The 18707-nt window shown below is 39.0% G+C and overlaps 1 pseudogene; it reads left to right on the top strand.

Moving 5' to 3' along the window:
• Nucleotides 1-14140: 14140 nt before the first annotated feature.
• Nucleotides 14141-18707, top strand: part of LOC104987907 — a 173447-nt pseudogene continuing 168880 nt past the window's right edge.

Below are 18707 nucleotides of genomic sequence, written 5' to 3' on the forward strand. Positions count from 1 at the left end.
TATGTTATGCTACAGTTTAATTTGCAAAGCAATTTGACAGCCAATTTTCTCTGATGATATCTTATTGTTGGGGGACTTGAAGATGATAATCTTAAGTCATGCCTACAGAAACCAAAATTCTCCTTGATAAAACACAAAGGTGTCTTCTCTTTGTCCTCTTCTTCTTCTTTCTTCTTAGCTTTTCTTCTCCTTCCTCTATTTTTCCTTCATTGTAATCATTAGCACTTACAAAGATCTAACAAAGTGGAGTGAGTTAAAAAAAAATTCCATTGCATAGACAAAACTCTAGCATTAAACCATATCCTTTAGAAAATGTACCGTCTAAAACTAATAGCAGGACACACTTTGCTGTCTGTAATATTTGTAGGCAAATCTAATCTGGGTTTACTGAGACTCAAGAAATACCTGACTGGTCTACCCAAAATCAACTTTCATCAGTCCTACTTTCCTCACTATTCACAATTCAGATCAAATGTAACTTTCTACTAAAAGCCTTTTATCACACCCTCAGTATAATCTTATTAGATGCTCCTTTAGGAGACCTCACTAGAAAAAGTAAACATCACATATACCTTAATCATCACTAATATAATTTGAAGCACAGAGTAGTTTCTCAATTGATGTCTGAATGTGCAGATGTTTTACAAAAGGAAATGACTGAATGAAAAGACCTTAAATGTTACAGAGCACAATGCTGCAAGTATCACTTTACTTAATAAATGAAATGAAAATGGGTATTAATTAGAAAAAATCTTTTTAGATTGTGGAGCTCTAGATTTAGAAACATACAAACATGAGAAATAGCCCACTCTTTTTCTTTAAGTGAAAGTGAAAGTTGCTCAGTTGTGTCCGACTATTTGCAACCCTATAGACTGTAGCGCCCCCCAGGCTCCTCTGTCCATGGAATTCTCCAGGCAAGAATAATGGAGTGGGTTGCCATTCCTTTCTCCAGGGGATCTTCCCAACCCAGAGATCAAAGCTGAGTCTTGCACATTGCAGGCGTATTCTTTACCATCTGAACTACCAGGGAAGATTTTTTTCTTTAGATATCCACAAACACCTGTTTTTCTGAGTGTGGCCTCATTTCTTTCTGGGGTCTTTTTGGCTACATAGATAGCAGTGTTCTTAATAACCAGTTCAAAACATTGTGAGACTTATATCTGACTTACAGATAACTATAAATTTCATGTGGGAAATCGTTTTTTACCTGTTTACTCTATGGTTACTACTTACAAGTGCTAGAACAGTCTCTCAAAGAACTTCTTAAGTTTTCTAAAGATGAATGTGGTTTTAAATCAGAGCCACATAAAAACACAAATAAATGTTACTTGCACATTACCTTTAAAAGTACCTTCAACCAGCCCATTGGAAAAAAATGTTCTTAGATGGTTTCCAAATTCCTCTTCTTTTCTCCCTCTTTTGTTGCTTATTTGTTTATATTTTTCTGTCTGCTTTTTAAGAGTTCTGTTGAAGTATAATTGATATACAAAGAACTGCACATATTTAATATGTATAATGAGATGAGTTTATGAATATGTACACACACAGTTCCAGCACTAAAATCAAGAGAATAGACAATCCAACACTTCCCAAAGATTCCTTGCATCCTCTGATTTTCTTGTGTGCTAAAAATACTAACATGAGATCTACACTCTTGATAAATTTTGAGGTGCAGTGCTTAGTCTCTCAGTCATGTCAGACTCTTTGTGACCCCATGGACTGTAGCCTACCAGTCTCCTCTGTCCGTGAAATTCTCTGGCAAGAATGCTGGAGTTAGTTGCCATTTCCTTCTCCAGGGAAAAAAATCCCCAATTCAGGGATTGAACCCAGGTCTCCTGCATTGCAGTTAGATTCTTTATTGTCTGATCCACCAGGGAAGCCCAAGAATACTGGAATGGGTAGCCTATCCTTTCTTCAGGGGAACTTCCCAACTCAGAAATTGAACCGGGGTCTCCTGCATTGTAGGCGGATTCTTTACCGGCTAACCTATCCGGGAAGCCCATATGTAGCACAGCACTCTATTGCAGGCTATAGACTCATGTTGGACAGCGGATCTCCAGAATGTATCCGTCCTGCATAACTGAAACTTTATAGCACTGAATAGCAACTCACCATCTCTCCCACTCCCCAGCCCCTGGAAATCACTATCGCATTCCTCTTCTTATATTCAAATCCATCATGGTGAACACTAAAACAAGATGACCTTCCTTTCACCAGGATCTACCTGCACTAGAGAGTAATAGTATTTGATGATTTTTAAAATTGCAGTGAACTTGCTTTACAACTGTGTCAGTTTCTAGTGTATAACATAGTGAATCAGCTATTGTATACAAACATCCCCTCCCTCTTGGACCTCCTTTCCATCCCACTCCCCCCATCCTATTCATCTAGGTCACCACAGAACACCGAGCTGAGCTTCCTGTGGACACTTTTTTTTCAATTATACCAAGTTCTTATCACTCTCCTATAAAGCAGGGACAACAGTACTTATCCTGTTCAGGATAAACCAGATGCGATCATGTTTGTATGAAACACTGAGGGGAGGAACTGGATACAGCCCTGTCATACTGGCTGGGACTAAACCACCTTACAGATTTTTCTCCTCAAATAGGTTTCTGAAAACTTTAAATTGCAGAGTTCAGGTGAGTAAACACAATTTCCACAACCTCTTATCCTGCAATCAAGTACGGGTAGTTATATATGAGCCTTGATTCATGACATTTCCTCTTTGGCTACAAAGGAGAGTGGTGGCTTCTGTCATCCAGGGTCTCCTGCATGCTTACGGATGGACAATTAGTGTTTCACAACTCCATATTGGTTTTGACGATTGGCTCCCAAAGTCTTTGGGGAATGTCTTGCCTGAAAGATGCTATACAAATTTAAGGTTGAAATCCACATTCTTCTCTTCTGCCTGTTAAAGCCTGCAGAGTCTGTGGTCGCATCAGGTTACCTGCCCTCCAGGGAAGGTAAATAACTATCCGGATGTGCCCACGTTCCTGCAGAGTGTGTATTTTCTAGTTGCTAATTCATGCTCACTGTAGCTGAAAGGATCCCTGCCCTAGACAGCTTCCTTTGCTCCGAGGCCCTCAGGCTGAGAAGCCAGCCTAACATTTTGTTTTCTTTGTCTACACAAAATGAAAGCTTGCTAACTTAGATCAGACTGTGACCACTCTATTTCTGAAAGAATCTATTCATTACTCCCTGAGCCAGTGTTAATGTGGGAATTTCCCAGGAGGTAGAGCAAAAAGAAGCACTGATTCTTTTCTTTTCCTCTGCAGCCTTGGATCTGGCACTTACTAGGATGTGACTGTGGTGAAGTCACTGAACTTTCAAGGGCCCCCATTTCCTCCTCCTCATTTTTAAATAGGAGCAAAATCATCCGTCGAACAAATGTGGCCCAGTTGAAAACAAATTTTTGTAATTTACCAAAGCATAGAAATGTGGAGTATGATTTTGCCTACCAGAATTTCTAAAACAACAAAACTTGTATATGTCTAAAGATCAAACCAGCAGATTTGAGTAAAACAGGGTTCTTGAGAAAACATTAAATGGACTCTGAATTTTTTTTTTTTACATTCTAAATCTTTGAAGGTATTCGTCTAGTCACACTAGGCACACAGTTTGAGTCATGTTCATTACTTGATTCCTATTTTAATTCTTTTCCCCCTCCAACCCATTCTCATTTTCTTTTATTTATATTGCATGAAAGAGAAAGTGAAAGTCACTCAGTCTTGTCCAACTTTTTGCGACCCCATACAGTCCATGGAATTCTCCAGGCTAGAATACTGGAGCGGGTGGCCTTTCCCTTCTCCAGGGGATCTTCCCAACCCAGGGATCAAACCCAAGTCTCCCACTCTGCCGGCAGATTCTTTACCAGCTGAGCCACAAAGGAAGCCCAAGAACACTGGAGTAGGTAGCCTATCCCTTCTCCAGCAGATCTTCCCGACCCAGGAATTAAACTGGGGTTTCCTGCATTGCAGGCAGATTCTTTACCAACTGAGCTATCAGGGAGGCCCCAAAGGTCAGCCCACTGCATTGGCTAGGAAATAACTTATAATAACAATTAGATGCTATTCTTTTGGTTGCAAATGGACAAAGATTTCAACAAGTTAGAGTGTTCAATGTTGTCCACAAAATACCTACTCTCAAACAGGGCTGATACCTGGTCAGGGACTGAGATCCTGCATGCTACATGTGGAGCAGACAACAACAACAACAACAAAACAAATAAACAAAAAACTGAAAAGTTGTCCAGAAGCCCACGATGTATATCCATGGTAGTCTCATTATCAACCAAAATATTTATACCTGGTATCTCTAGTTGATAATATAGGCGATTTTACCATTTGGTGGTTCTTGTTTCCTCTTCATATACTGGGGGAGCTTTCTTGCCTAATTTTTCTCTAATGATCATATATAATCATGTAATTAGAAAAGCAAATGGTCTACATTGATGATGCATTTTACATGAGGGTAATGTAACCAGTCAAGATGGTGAGATAGAAAGACAGTGTGAAAGGGCATTCCCTGAGCTGAATGATCATCCTGAGTGATAACTGATGGCGTCATGGGGACAGTGATATGGGTGTTGACAGTATGTGTAGAATGACTGTACCAATAAGATGTGTTAATGAGCTAGGATTTGAGGATGGAACTCTCATGCCTCAAGTTTAAAAAGTTTGCTCTCTATAAAATCTGCCATTGATCACAAAACACTGTCTTGATATCCCTAAAACCCTTCTCTCATGGGCTATATTTGGTTTCTCACCACCCGACAAAGAATGATTTCGACCTCGATGGTAGATGTTTCTGCCAATTCTGAGCACTACAGGAAACAGCCAGGACTCTTCCTCCAAGGTGAGTTTTATGACAGAAAATTACGTGGCCTAAGAAGAATGCTAAAGCTGAAACTCCAGTACTTTGGCCACCTCATGCAAAGAGTTGACTCATTGGAAAAGACTCTGATGCTGAGAGGGATTGGGGGCAGGAGGAAAAGGGGGCGACAGAGGATGAGATGGCTGGATGGCATCACTGACTCGATGGACATGAGTCTGAGTGAACTCTGGGCGTTGGTGATGGACAGGGAGGCCTGGCGTGCTGCGATTCATGGGGTCGCAAAGAGTCGGACATGACTGAGCGACTGAACTGAACTGAACTGAAGAAGAAATATTACCTGTTTTGTATATGCACGTATCCATTTTGCCCAAACCTCACAACCCACTTGGAGCTGCAAGGATGCCCCGGAAGAAGGTCTGACTAACGGGCTGCTTTAACTCACAGGGAAAGTTTTTCACTTCATTTACGGCAAGCACCTGGTTTCTGTCTGGATTCGTGCTGCATTTTTCATTCCTATGTGGGAGAAACTAGTGCTGTGTGTGGCAGCACGGAGGCTGAATTACTAGGAAGTACTTGGTTTCAGGTCCATTCACAACCGTTTATCCCAGCATAGGAAACCTGCCATGGTGAAGATGCTAACATTTAGGTGTTCTCCTGCTTTTGCTCCAGGATTTGTGAGGTTGTGAGAGGTGGGAGTGAGCTGGGCTGCTTGCGTGAAGAAAAGAGAAAATTCATAAGTTGATTTTCCTATTCCTTAGAAACATGGTAACAAGAATATAGCTTTATGTCCTATGTGAAATGGAAATCACCCATCCTACTAGACTACCATGTCTAAGGTAACACAGGACAGACCAGTACAGCAGGTTTTCTAGTATTCTTTTTTTGAATAGATGCTTTAAAATTTTGCTGTTCAAGTTTGGGATCTTGGATTTTCAAAGTAACTTTCAAGTTCACCATACGTATCTTTATCTTTCTGATGTTCTTACTTAAATAAGTAAATTAGTGAATATATTAAAATTCTTCTGAAAGGATTGTTTTAAAGAGTAAATTAATGTATCCTTTTTGGCTTGTGATTATAGTTTCATTAGAATTCTCTTTATTTGTTCCTGGGGGATTTTCTCCTGGTCACCATATGAACCTGAAGCTTGCTTGTTTAGAAAGGACCATGATTCTTAATGTTGTTGTTGTTTTTTTAAATCAAAAACAAATGACACGTAGCATGTGTGACTTCTTCCATGCTTTATCTTGTTTACTGTTTCTTTCTTCCTGTTAGATTAGAACTTCTTTGAGAATAGGGATATTTTTCTGTTTTAATCCTGGCACATAGTGAACACAGAATAAATATATCTCTAATAAGAGGATAAAATGTTTTTGAATGTAATGTGATAAATATAATGTATGTAAGTAGAAAGTGCTCCAGGAACCCAAGGGAGGAATAATTAATGAGGTGTAAAAGAGTCAGAACTTTCTTGAGTATCATTTTGGGCTCTGTTTTAACTCTAAGACTCAACCCCTTTGTGATGACAAAGGAAGTGCCCTCCTTTCCCAAGGACTCACAGGAAGAAACACAGCAAGTGGGGACTTGGTAGAACATTCCAGATCAACACGGTCCTGCTATTTTAAGTTTCCAGGAAGCAGCATGAGCTCACCTTCTGATTGGAAAAAGTGGCCTCAACAAAAAGAGAGGTGCCGCTATTCCAGATAAGCCTGGGGAAAAGTCTGTGAATAGAACTGAAGAGTAACGTGGAAAATAAAAAGCAAATGGAAAAGTAGAAAGGAAGAGAGAGAGTAGAAAATGGCATTTATCTTGTTATTAGAATGTAATATTTGAATTATGTGCACACACATCCACACAAGCTTACACCAACAGGTCAAAAAGAAGAAAATTCCCGTGAACAATTCACTCTGAAAGGCCTATGGAATGCAGTTTTCTGAGTGAAAATATGTTAGGGAATCTTACTTTGAGAAATTTACCTATAAGAGGATTCCGCTTTGAAGTTTATAACAGTATTGTTGACTATAATCACCACATAAAAAGGAATGATAATTATATATGTGATGTGACAGAGGTGTTAGCTAATGCTACAGTGGGTGTTATATATCATATTACGATACGTAAACATTTCAAAACAACACATTGTACACTTTGCACTTACACAGTGTTGTAAATTATATATCAATTTTTTTTTAAAAGAAAGAGTATTCTACATGATACTTTGAAGGGAAGTTTCCTTAATGATATTGACTGGCTGTGAAAGTTTAGACAAGTCACTTAGACTAAACCCCAGCACAAAGGCCTGTGAGAAAAATAGAAAGGAGATAACAGATATCAATGTTACATTCTTTAAGACACTATAAAAATCAAGCTATTATTGTTTTCCAAACTGAATGCCATACCAAGGAAGCATAATATAGGGTAGATGTAAGTGGACAAAACATGATTTTTAATATTGCAGTTATGAGAAGGTGACTCAGAAAAATAAATTTGATTACACCAAATATTAGAGGATTAAGCCAGAATTAGAATAATAGGGCACATGTATCCTGCAGAACTAGTTGCTTCAGAAATCATTAACAAATGGAAACATGCAATATACGATATGGGTCAAGTTGTTATAAGCAAATTGCATTAAAAGCAGGGACTATGCAAATGGCTGCATATTCTTTGTTGTTTTCTTCAGAGTTGATTGCAGTAAATTGGGTCAGGAAGCTTTTTGAAATCTTTCCAAAGTCTGTTGCTATAATACCTTGTGTTGGAGATACTTAGCTGCTCTTGATTTCCTGTTGATTTTAGCAATCACTCTTTTGTTCATTAATTAATTTATTAATCCAACAAATAATTTATGAGTACTGTACTTATTATTTTGGTTTCAGGTTACAAAGATGAATATGCAAATATCTCCACCCCCATAATGTGCCCAATGTAATGAAAGGATTGGCATAGTAATAAATGATTAGATTTTATTGTAAGATAAAAACAATATTGTTGACAATTTTGTCAGTGGTATGTAAAAAGCAATTTGAACAAAGGAATAAATTTTTTAGGTAGTTGAATGTAAAATGAATGTAAAATGTGAAAGTCAGATTTCAGGAGCTTGGATTATAGAAAAGGGCGAATTGAGTGTCAGGAAATGTTGAAAGACTATCACTGTGATCTTCCTCTGTTAGTCCTGAAATTCTCAGAAAAATTGCTGAACTAGTGAAAAACCAAGAATGATTTTTGATGGACAGTGGTGAAGGGCTCTGTTTGTATCTCTGATGGCTTGAAACTCAACTAAGATAGAAAACAAGGAGGTCAGAACCCTAAAGCTGAGAGAAGCATGAAGAAATGTGAACTTCATGAGAAGTCCTTTCTACTGCGGCAGAACCTGAAACCAAAAGTGTGGGCCGTTTTTGCCAGATCTTGAAGCATTAGAAGGGCTCACAGCCAGTCACTGTAGTACAATGTGGTGGAGAATATTCGGAATATGAGGACACACGGGAGAGATTACCTAAGACTATTTTCTCACCATATCAGGGACACATTTTTATTTGCTTTTTTTTTTTAACTTTTTAAATTGAAATATAGTTGATTTATAATATTATATCAGTTTCAGGTTTATATAGAATAGTTAATGTTTTTATTGGCTATATTCCCTTTAAACTTATTATGAAATCATGGCTCTATCTCCCTGTGCTGAACAATGTATCCATGTTACTTATCTACTTCATACACAGTAGTTTGTATGTTTTTTTTTAAATTTATTTTTAATTGGGGGATAATGGCTTTACACTGTTGTATTGGTTTCTGTCATACAACAATGTGAATCAGCTATAAGGACACACGTATCCCTACCTCTTAAACCTCCCTTCCACCCCCACCCCATCCCATCCCTCTAGGTCATCATAGAGCACCGAGCTGAGCTCCCTGTGTTAAAGTGCAGCTTCCCACTAGCTATCTATTTTACACATGGTAGTGTATATATGGGGCTTCCCTGGTAGCTCAGCAGTAAAGAATCTGCCTGCAGCACAGGAGATGCAGGTTTGATCCTTGGGTCAGGAAGATCCCCTGAAGGAGGGCATGACAACTCACTACAGTATTCTTGCCTGGAGAATCCCATGGACAGAGATGCTGGGTGAGCTACTGTCCATATGGTCACAAAGAGTTGGACACAAATGAAGTGACTGAGCATACACTCCAACAGTATATATATGACCAGGAACACATCTTATATATCCATCTTATGTGTATTAACCATCCACAAAATAGTTCTAGTTTAAATTTGTTTCTCAATAAAAATTGCTATGCTGCTGCTGCTGCTAAGTCACTTCAGTCGTGTCCGATTCTGTGTGGCCCCATAGACAGCAGCCCACCAGGCTCTCCTGCTCCTGGGATTCTCCAGGCAAGAACACTGGAGTGGGTTGCCAATTCCTTCTCCAATGCATGAAAGTGAAAAAGTGAAAGTGAAGTCACTCAGTCGTGTCTGACTCTTATCGACCCCATGGACTGCAGCCCACCAGGCTCCTCCATCCATGGGATTTTCCAGGTAAGAGTACTGGAGTGGGGTGCCATTGCCTTCTCTGAAAAATTGCTATATTTTGTCATAAAACCAAATAATTAGCGTACTTCTACATATGTCAATACAAATGCTCCTGGGGCCGTGAATAACATGTTATCTAAGACCATTAGCTGATCTTTTATAAGAATACCACCTTGAAGAGTGTTTGAAGAAGGGGACTGGAAGAAAAGAATAAAGGACACTAAGAGAAATGCAGAAAAGTTCTTGGCAGATTCATTTTGATATTTGGCAAAACTAATACAATTATGTAAAGTTTAAAAATAAAATAAAATTTTTAAAAAATGACCTAAAAAAAAATATGTCTCACTCTGCAAAAAATAAATAAATAAATAAAGGTACCAAGGGAAGATCTGATGACATATCCAAGTCTCTTAGTTTTGGACTTCCCACTAATATGTATCAAGAGAATTCTAGGTAGAATGGGCAACCTTTATATCGGCAGTGTAATATTATTTTTCCAGTCACCAAAGTCCATGAAACTACTTTGCTACAAAGATAATTCCAGGAAGGTCATGATTATCTTCTCACTTTAAAAATTTTCCTTCATGTGTGTGCCTGTGGAAGAAAGAAGGTATACAGATATATGAAAACTATGCTTCTGGTATTTTTGATCTATACAGGGAGCACTCTTCTATTTTACTTTGATTTTCCTACTTTGTCTTAATCCTTAGTCCCATTTCCTTATAAGAGAGGAAATGTATAATATTATGCAATGCGTGGATGCTCAATCGTGTACTACTCTTTGCTACCCCATTTACTGTAGCCTGCCAGGATCCTCTGTCCATAGAATTTTCTGGGCAAGAATACTGGAGTGGGTTGCCATTTCCTACACCAGGGGATCTTCCCAAACAAGGGATCAAGCCTGCATCTCTGGCAGCTCCTGCATTGGCAGGTGGATTCTTTACCACTAGTGCCAACTGGGAAGACCATATATTATTATATGTGTCACTTATTATATCACTCATATTGTTATATACACAATATATTATATATGGATATATACATATATATATAAACATATACAATATTTTTTTAATTTTATTTCTCTATAGTTTTTGGTATTTCTGAATAGTAGTATGATATACATTTCTTACTTACTTTCCACCAGAATTATGTTTTTAGATTTATTACTTTACATACATCTGGTTTGCTTCTAAATTCTCAAAATATAACTAATACCATGGTCAATATGTTTTCCCTTTTCCCTTGAAAGACTTTAACCTTTGATTTAGGAGTTTAATACTGTGCTTCAGGGTTTATGAATATTGATTTACACTAAATGTTGTGAGACTGATTACCAATTTGGTTGCTACATTTTACACTGCTACCAGCAGTGCAAAGAGATTCCTTGTCTTCTTAAATCCTTGCTGATATGTGGTGATAGCCAGCATCTCAATGTTTGCCTTTTGGTTGTGGGAACATGACATTTTCCTGCTGTATCCCTTCCTTCCCAACACAGAAGCCAGATTTTAGTGCATACTCATAAATGTATATCGAATACCATGAACAATTGAACAACACACATGTGATTGAAAGGTAAAACACTTCCATCTGAAATAAATACTTCTGTGGTTTTTTAAATATGATTTTAGTAAGCTTAAAGGATTTCAATACACAAGAAAGTTACATCTTTCTGAGCCAGCTTTTTGGAGCTCTCTGGCAGACGAGTTGAGTTTAGTGGAGGTCAATTGCCGTTCGGATCCAATATTTTATATGCTGTTGACTTTAACAGCTTAACATTTTTGCTAGGGTTTTTTTTTTCCCCTTGATACATGAAATAATTATGATTTAGTGCCATATTTATGGCAGTGAAAATTCTGTGTATGTAGTAGACATACTTTTTTGGTTGTCTTCCTAATCCATGCCCCACTTTTCTAAGAAGTGACAAAAAGGTTGTTGTCTCTAAAAAGTGGCTACTACCAATTGGACCAGGTATGGACACAAAATCTAAGCAATGTATCTTTGTGATTTGGATATTAAAAGGTAGTTTCTAGCCAAAGGGAAGTCCCATAATTCCCCAAATCTCAATAGCTGATATAGACTAACAGAAGAGAAAGAGTGTTGAAGTTTAACTTGGCCTGTGAGTTCCATGTGGAACTCTTTCAGTCTTCTTCCAGTCAGAAACGAAGAAAAGAAGTCTTCTTCCACTTCTGAGCACGTGCAGCCATATCAATGTGGCAAGAGCAAGTGTTCTGCTGCATAGAGCTGCCCAGAGAATAAATGTTGTGTTTTTTTTTCTTATGAGGCTAACTTAGCATATCTGTGTTCTCAACAGTTGCCCTCCTATCCATGCTAAATATTAAAAAGTCATCCCTTCAATGTTGTTAAGAGGCCATGCTGATAAACCGGCTAATTTAGACAATAGTCTAAGGATTCTCCACAAGGAGAGGCATTTAATGGTTGTGTGTAAACTTGGGAAGCCTAGGTGAAAAAAATTTTAGCTCAGAGTTTCCTCAGGATAAACTAAATTAATTAGATTTTACCCTAGGAGTACAAAATCTAGACATACTAGTTTTAATTAGTCTCCAAAAGCAGTGTGACTTGGGTGTAAGACAATTAAGGAGCTATAAGATGTCCAACGGAGAAGGCAATGGCACCCCACTCCAGTACTCTTGCCTGAAAATCCCATGGACCGAGGAGCCTGTTAGGCTGCAGCCCATGGGGTGGAGAAGAGTCGGACATGACTGAGTGACTTCACTTTCACTTTTCACTTTCATGCATTGGAGAAGGAAATGGCAACCCACTCCATGGTTCTTGCCTGGAGAATCCCAGGGACGGGGGAGCCTGGTGGGCTGCCGTCTATGGGGTCACACAGAGTTGGACACGACTGAAGCGACTTAGCAGCAGCAGCAGCAAGATGTCCAAGTTCACCAGAGAACATGGAAAACATAAAAGTAGATTTTAGAAACGGAACCTATACATATATACATGGGCTTCTCTGGTGACTTAGTCAGTAAAGAGTCTGCCTGCATTGCAGGAGACCTGGGTTCAATTCTTGGCTTGGGAAGATCCCCTAGAGAATGAAATAGCAACCCACTCCAGTATTCTTGCCTGGAAAATCCCATGTACAAGGAGTCTGGTGGGTTACAGTCCATGGGGTCGCAAAGAGTTGGACATGACTGAGTGACTAACACTCGCTCATATATATGTGTGTGTGTGTGTGTGTGTGTGTGTGTGTATGGAATGGCAGATGTCTTGGCCAGTTGTCAGGAGTCCTAGAAAGAGAAAAACTGGAAGATCAGGGAAAATGAGGTCTGAAGGAGAGGCATTTGGTAGTAGTCACATATGTGGAAATATTTGTATCACAAGTTAATGCCACCAGAGATCAAGGACTGTTTAACAGAAATAATCAAGCAGATGTAATGACTGAACCTGCTGCTGACTAAAACTGCCATTCTCTGTCACTGGCCACCCTGGTGCCAGCACAATAGACATATGAAAAGAGGGGCTATTTGGAAACAGATAGAGGTTGTGCATGTGGCCCCAAATATGAGTTCCCATTCACAAAAGACTGATTTAGCTGTTGTCCCTGGAAAGTGTCCAGCCAGTCAGCAGCAGAGACTGATGCAGAATCTCTAATACTGCATCACTCCTTCGAGAGATCAGCCCCAAACATGAGGGCAAGTTGACTCCATTGGGTTTCTTCCACCCTGGAAGGAGCAATGACTTATTTCCATTGACTGGGATAGGATAAATATTGCCTTTAATACCCTTAGTTTACTTTTGCTACCCCAGAACCTCAATTGACATTATTTCAGGGTTAGCAAGGTATTTGAACCACCAACACTGGATCCCACATACTACTATAACAGACCACAGAACCGATTCTGTAACAAAAGGAGAGGTAATGAGTACTTAACAATGGAATTCAGTGTTCCTACTATCTGTTGCACTGCCTGTAAGTCTTTGGCCTGATAGAATGGTGGAATGACCTGTTGAAGGCACAGATGAGCACCAGCAATAAAGCTTTGTGAGGAAAGAGAGCCATCCTCCTGGATTAATATGTACATTAACTTTCCATGATACTGTGCCTCCACCCTATGCAATGCATAGGTCTAGGAACCAAGATGTAGAAGTAGGAATGGACCCATTTATCATGATTCCAATTAGTCGCTTAAGGAATAACTTGTGTTTCTATACCCACAAATGTGAGCTCTCTAGTTTCTGGGCTTAGAGGTCCTGGTTCTTAAAGGAAGAATGTACTAGATAAAAGAGCAATGTGAAAGTGTTAGTTGCTCAGGCATATCTGACTCTTTGCAACTCCATGGACTATAGCTTGCCAGGCTTCTCTATCCATTGAATTATCCAGGCAAGAGTACTGGAGTGGGTAGACATTCCCTTCTCTGGGGGATCTTTCTGACCTTTCTGACCTTTTGATCTTACTGATCAAACCCTGGTCTCCTGCATTACAGGCAGATTCTTTACTGTCTGAGCTACCAAACAGCAAAAGTCCTATTTAAATTTAAGCTGTAGCTTCTGCCTGAGTTTTGGGGACTTTTAGTGAATAGCATACAAGAAGAGAAGTCACCATTCTAACAAGGAGGAATGTGTTTGTCAAAGAAGTGATCCATGCCAGTTCTCTTGTCATATCCTTGGCCAATTTTTATTACAAGTGAAAGAGTGCAGTAGTTGCAGCTTGAGAATAGCATGGTGACCAGAGGCTCATATCCTTCAGGGATAAGATCCTGTGTCACACCACCAGGTAAGCCATCTAGATTCTATTAGAGACACTAGCTGAGGAGAAGATGTATCTAGAATTGATGAGAGAAGGATATAATGAGTATCATGATGCCAGCTTCAATGGTTCAAGGAAGTCTACTGGGAGAAGACACCTGTACTTGGCTCTGCTCAACTTGTTTTTATATGTTTCCTCCATCGAGAGACCAGCCAGTCTCCTGGAGGAGCTACTCTGGGACTTATCTGAAGAGGTGGATCTAGATGATGCCGAGAGTACAGTATCGTGTTCTCATCCACATTTCCCAGACCAAGCCTGCAGATTTAAGAGACGTATTCCCCAGATGCTGGGAGTGCAGCTGGATGACAGCCCTAACCTGTTAATTCTCCCTGGAAGTTGCCTGGTTTAAAAAGTATACGAGACAGCAAAAGAGACACTGATGTATAGAACAGTCTTATGGACTCTGTGGGAGAGGGAGAGGGTGGGATGATTTGGGAGAATGGCATTGAAACATGTATACTAGCATGTATGAAACGAGATGCCAGTCCAGGTTCAATGGACGATACTGGATGCTTGGGGCTGGTGCACTGGGACGACCCAGAGGGATGGTATGGGGAGGGAGGAGGGAGGAGGGTTCAGGATGGGGAACACATGTATACCTGTGGCGGATTCATTTTGATATTTGGCAAAATATTGTAAAGTTTAAAAATAAAATAAAATTTAAAAATAAATAAATAAATAAATAAAATAAAAAGAGCCTCTTTGGGACTTCCTGGCAGTCCAGAGCTTAAGATTCTGCACTTCCACTGCCGGGGGCATGGGTTTGATCCAGTCAGGAAACTAGTATCTTGAATGCTGCAGCCAAATAAGTAAATAAACATAAATAAAAAATAAAGATAAGATAAAAAGAACCACCTTCTCGAGATTGCATCTACTTCCCAGAGGAAATTTGCATATCATGATGGCTTAATGTAGGAATATCAAACACTGCTCTCTCACTCCAATGCAGGATTGACAATAACAATTCCACCTTCAGAGCTCCTGTGGGCTTGGCTAAGGCCCAGTGTGGTTGCATCATTGCTCAACTTCTTCCTCTGTCCAGTTACGCTAGCTTCCCTCTCTTAGATCCAATCCTACGAGTACTCCCTAACAAACTTTCTCTATAATAATCTCCATTTCAGGGTCTACTCCCCCAGGAACCAGATCTGCAAGAGTAGCAATTAATTAATCAGTTCTTAAGTGCTTTAAAAAGTATTAATATCTCCAAACTGTGAGAGATTGCTTGCTTTGAAATAACAATATCAAAATATCTGCTATTTTAAAATTCTATACACATAAGTTGTGAGATTTTCCTGTATAAAACTGTCTCAAAGGGTTCTCTTAGCATTTGGTTACCTTTTAAAATCAATTGTTGATATCTTTTGCTATAGCAAAGAAAAGATGGGGAAAGAAAGCTTTATCAAAACGTGTGCTAATTTTACCCTTGGCATTATATTATCATATACAATCTCTAACAGTTGCATGAAATAGATATTCAAGTCAAATACTTCTTCATCATGTCGATATGGCAGAGGTAGTTATATTGTGAAGGCAAAGAAGCCTTTCAGGCTTGTAACTTACATGGGCTCTTGCAAAGATTTTTCTAGGAACCTTGGCACTATTCGCTTTGTGGTGTCTGTAAATTTTGCAAAGTGTTTCCTAAAATTAGTCTTCTGAAAGAAGGACTCACGATTTATGTAAGTTTCAGGCGCCACGAAACCTGGATTTGCTTTGGTGCTATTCAATGCTTTGGATTTTTTCATATTGGCTCTATGCTCAGTCAAACTGGACATTGGCTCCAAGTGAGAGCCAGCATTAATTTTATGCCACGGATTTTTCCTGTAATGTGATCAAAGTTTTGGGTGAAAGCTTAGTTTCTTTCATTGAATTTGGATTGCTATTCCTCTAGGACTTCCATTATTTTTTGAGGGCAGAAATGAGCTTCTCATTATCAAGATTTCTAGGTTTTCAGCCTAAAAAGTTTCTAATCGCATCACCATGCTGGAGCAGGTTGATAGAATGTGAAGAAAATTGGCCTGCACACCAAAGAAACATTTCCAATAAGTTTTCCCTGACCTTAGGAGTGTGAGAGCAAGACTTAAAAGTGATTCTCTGAGCATTCGTCTTACTCTGTGTAAGAAACCATAACTCTCAGCCAAGTGTCTCTTTCAACCTTGTTTGCTCTTTAAAATTTTTTTTTTCTGGCCCAACAATTCCCCCTGTCACTTATCAATAGGGCATGTAGTCATTTTTACTTAAAGGTGAAGGATTGTTTGTAATGGTAATGATTAAAGCTGATTTGAAATAAAGCAAATGAATTTGTATATGTTACCAAAATTGATAATAATTCACATCAAATTCTTTCAAAGCAGCTACATACTTTGGGACAAGCTTTCTGCTATTGAACAAGATATTATGATGAATATAATGATGAATATTGTTGAATATGTAAAATAAATTTTTTATTTTTAATTTCAGCTAAAATTAGCATTGGTCTTCGATTATCCATGTTTTGAATGCATGATATAAAATTGTTGATCTGACAAAATTTCTCATTGTTTTATAAGCGTTCATTTTTAAAACATATGTTTTTTTGTTTACACATTACAGTATGTCCGAGAATACTGCAATGAGTTGCCATTTTCTCCAAGGGAAACTTCCCTACCCAGGGACTGAACCTCCATCTCCTGCATTGCAAGAAGATTCTTTACCACTGAGCCACCAGGCAAGCCCAACTTAAAAGCATATTAACATGGCTTAAATAATTTGTTTAAATACTTTTCCTTTTTTTTTCTTTTTTGAGAGGAATTATGGGAGAATACTATCTCTGAGTCCTTAGTCATGGATCCTGTTCATCTCCAGAGCTTTTTCAATTTTCATCAGATGCTATGATCATCTTACATGGGGACTGGGCTTAACTCCACCATTTGTAGCTGCTTCTTACGCTTTTAAGTGGCACCAGTGATGAAGACCTCGCTAGCGAATGCAGGAGAGGTAAGTGACGCAGGTTCGATCCTTGGATCAGGAAGAAGGGCAGGGCAACCCACTCCAGTGTTCTCTCCTGGAGAATCCCAGGGACGGGGGAGCCTGGTGGGCTGCCGTCTATGGGGTCACACAGAGTCGGACACGACTGAAGCGACTTAGCAGCAGCAAACAATACAGATCATGGTTTCCTGACCTGGAATCTACTGAGGACTGGTCTAAGAACAGACACGAAGGTCTCAGAAAACCTCTCAAATAGAATCCCAAACCACACATATCTGGGCATTTTTAAGTGCTTTTAAAACTGTTAATTACGTCCTATAAAATATTTTATGTTAATTCAATACTTCAGCAATATAGAGATGACCCATTAACTGTTTCTTCATGGGACTATAATGCTTTGGGGCTGGTTTCTAAATTTAGATGTAGTTTATTGGTTCAGAGAAAAACAATCTTCTCCTAAGCATATTTTTGTTGAAATTCAAAAACTGATTATAATCACCATTTCCCACAGAAATAGCCTGTCTCAAAGGTTGTGACCCTGTGAGGTGGGTAGAAAAATGTCTCTCATCAGGGAATACATTTCGCACCACGAATTTATTCCTTTAATCCACTCTAATTCAGGGAGTCTTAGCTTTCTGTTTTCAGACTTTGGAAGGCCTAGTGTTTGTAGAAAGATGAATGTGGCAAAGGTTAGGAAAACACACAACAAGAGTGAATCTCATTGGAAGGTACATTTCTGTCTTGAAGCAACATCGTCTTTATTACACTCAGCACAGAGGCAGGCATTATTTTTAGACAGGGTCATTCTATGATCTTACCCTGCACTCAGATCCCAATAATATTTTAATGACAAGAAATCCAAACACTTATCAAGACAAAATAAACTACATGATGGAACAATGGAAAATGGATATTATATGAGAAAGTGAAAGTCCAATATTCTCTTCTCAGTCAAATTAAAGAAAATCAGGTTAATTCAGAGAGATAAGCTGGTAGACTAAGACTAAATATTTTTAAGATATCCATTCTCTCCAACTTAATTTATAAATGTAATATAACCCCATTTAAAATTCCAATAGGATGCTTTAGCTGAATAGATTCTAATTACTTTTAATTCAGTAAAGGTAAAATAACATGGCACAAGTGTTTCCCTGAAGTGGGAAGCCTCCAAACTTATTCTTATAGTTTTTCTTTATTGAGTACTGTTTATAGGTGGCATCTCCTCTATAAAGCTTTTGGTAATTTCTTTCAATGAAAGTAACTGTTCTTTTCTTTGATCCCATGAGAAATTCATCTGTACCATTCTTTTAGGATGTACTAATTCCTACCATGGGCTTCCCTGGTGGCTCAGTGGTAAAGAATCTGCTTGCAATGCAGGAGACACAGGTTTGCTCCCTGGATCAGGAAGATCCTCTGGAGAAGGGCATGGCAATTCACTGCAATATTCTTGCCTGGAGAATCCCACAGACAAAGGAGCCTGGAGGGCTACAGTCCATGGGGTCGCAAAGAGTCAGTGACACAACTGAAGCGACTGAGCACACACAGCACACACACACACACACACACACACAAAATTCCTACAAAGGTTATATTTCTGTACATTTTACCTCCCT

The sequence above is a fragment of the Bison bison genome, unplaced genomic scaffold, assembly GCF_000754665.1.
Source record: "Bison bison bison isolate TAMUID 2011002044 unplaced genomic scaffold, Bison_UMD1.0 scf7180017864108, whole genome shotgun sequence".
Taxonomy (NCBI): domain Eukaryota; kingdom Metazoa; phylum Chordata; class Mammalia; order Artiodactyla; family Bovidae; genus Bison; species Bison bison.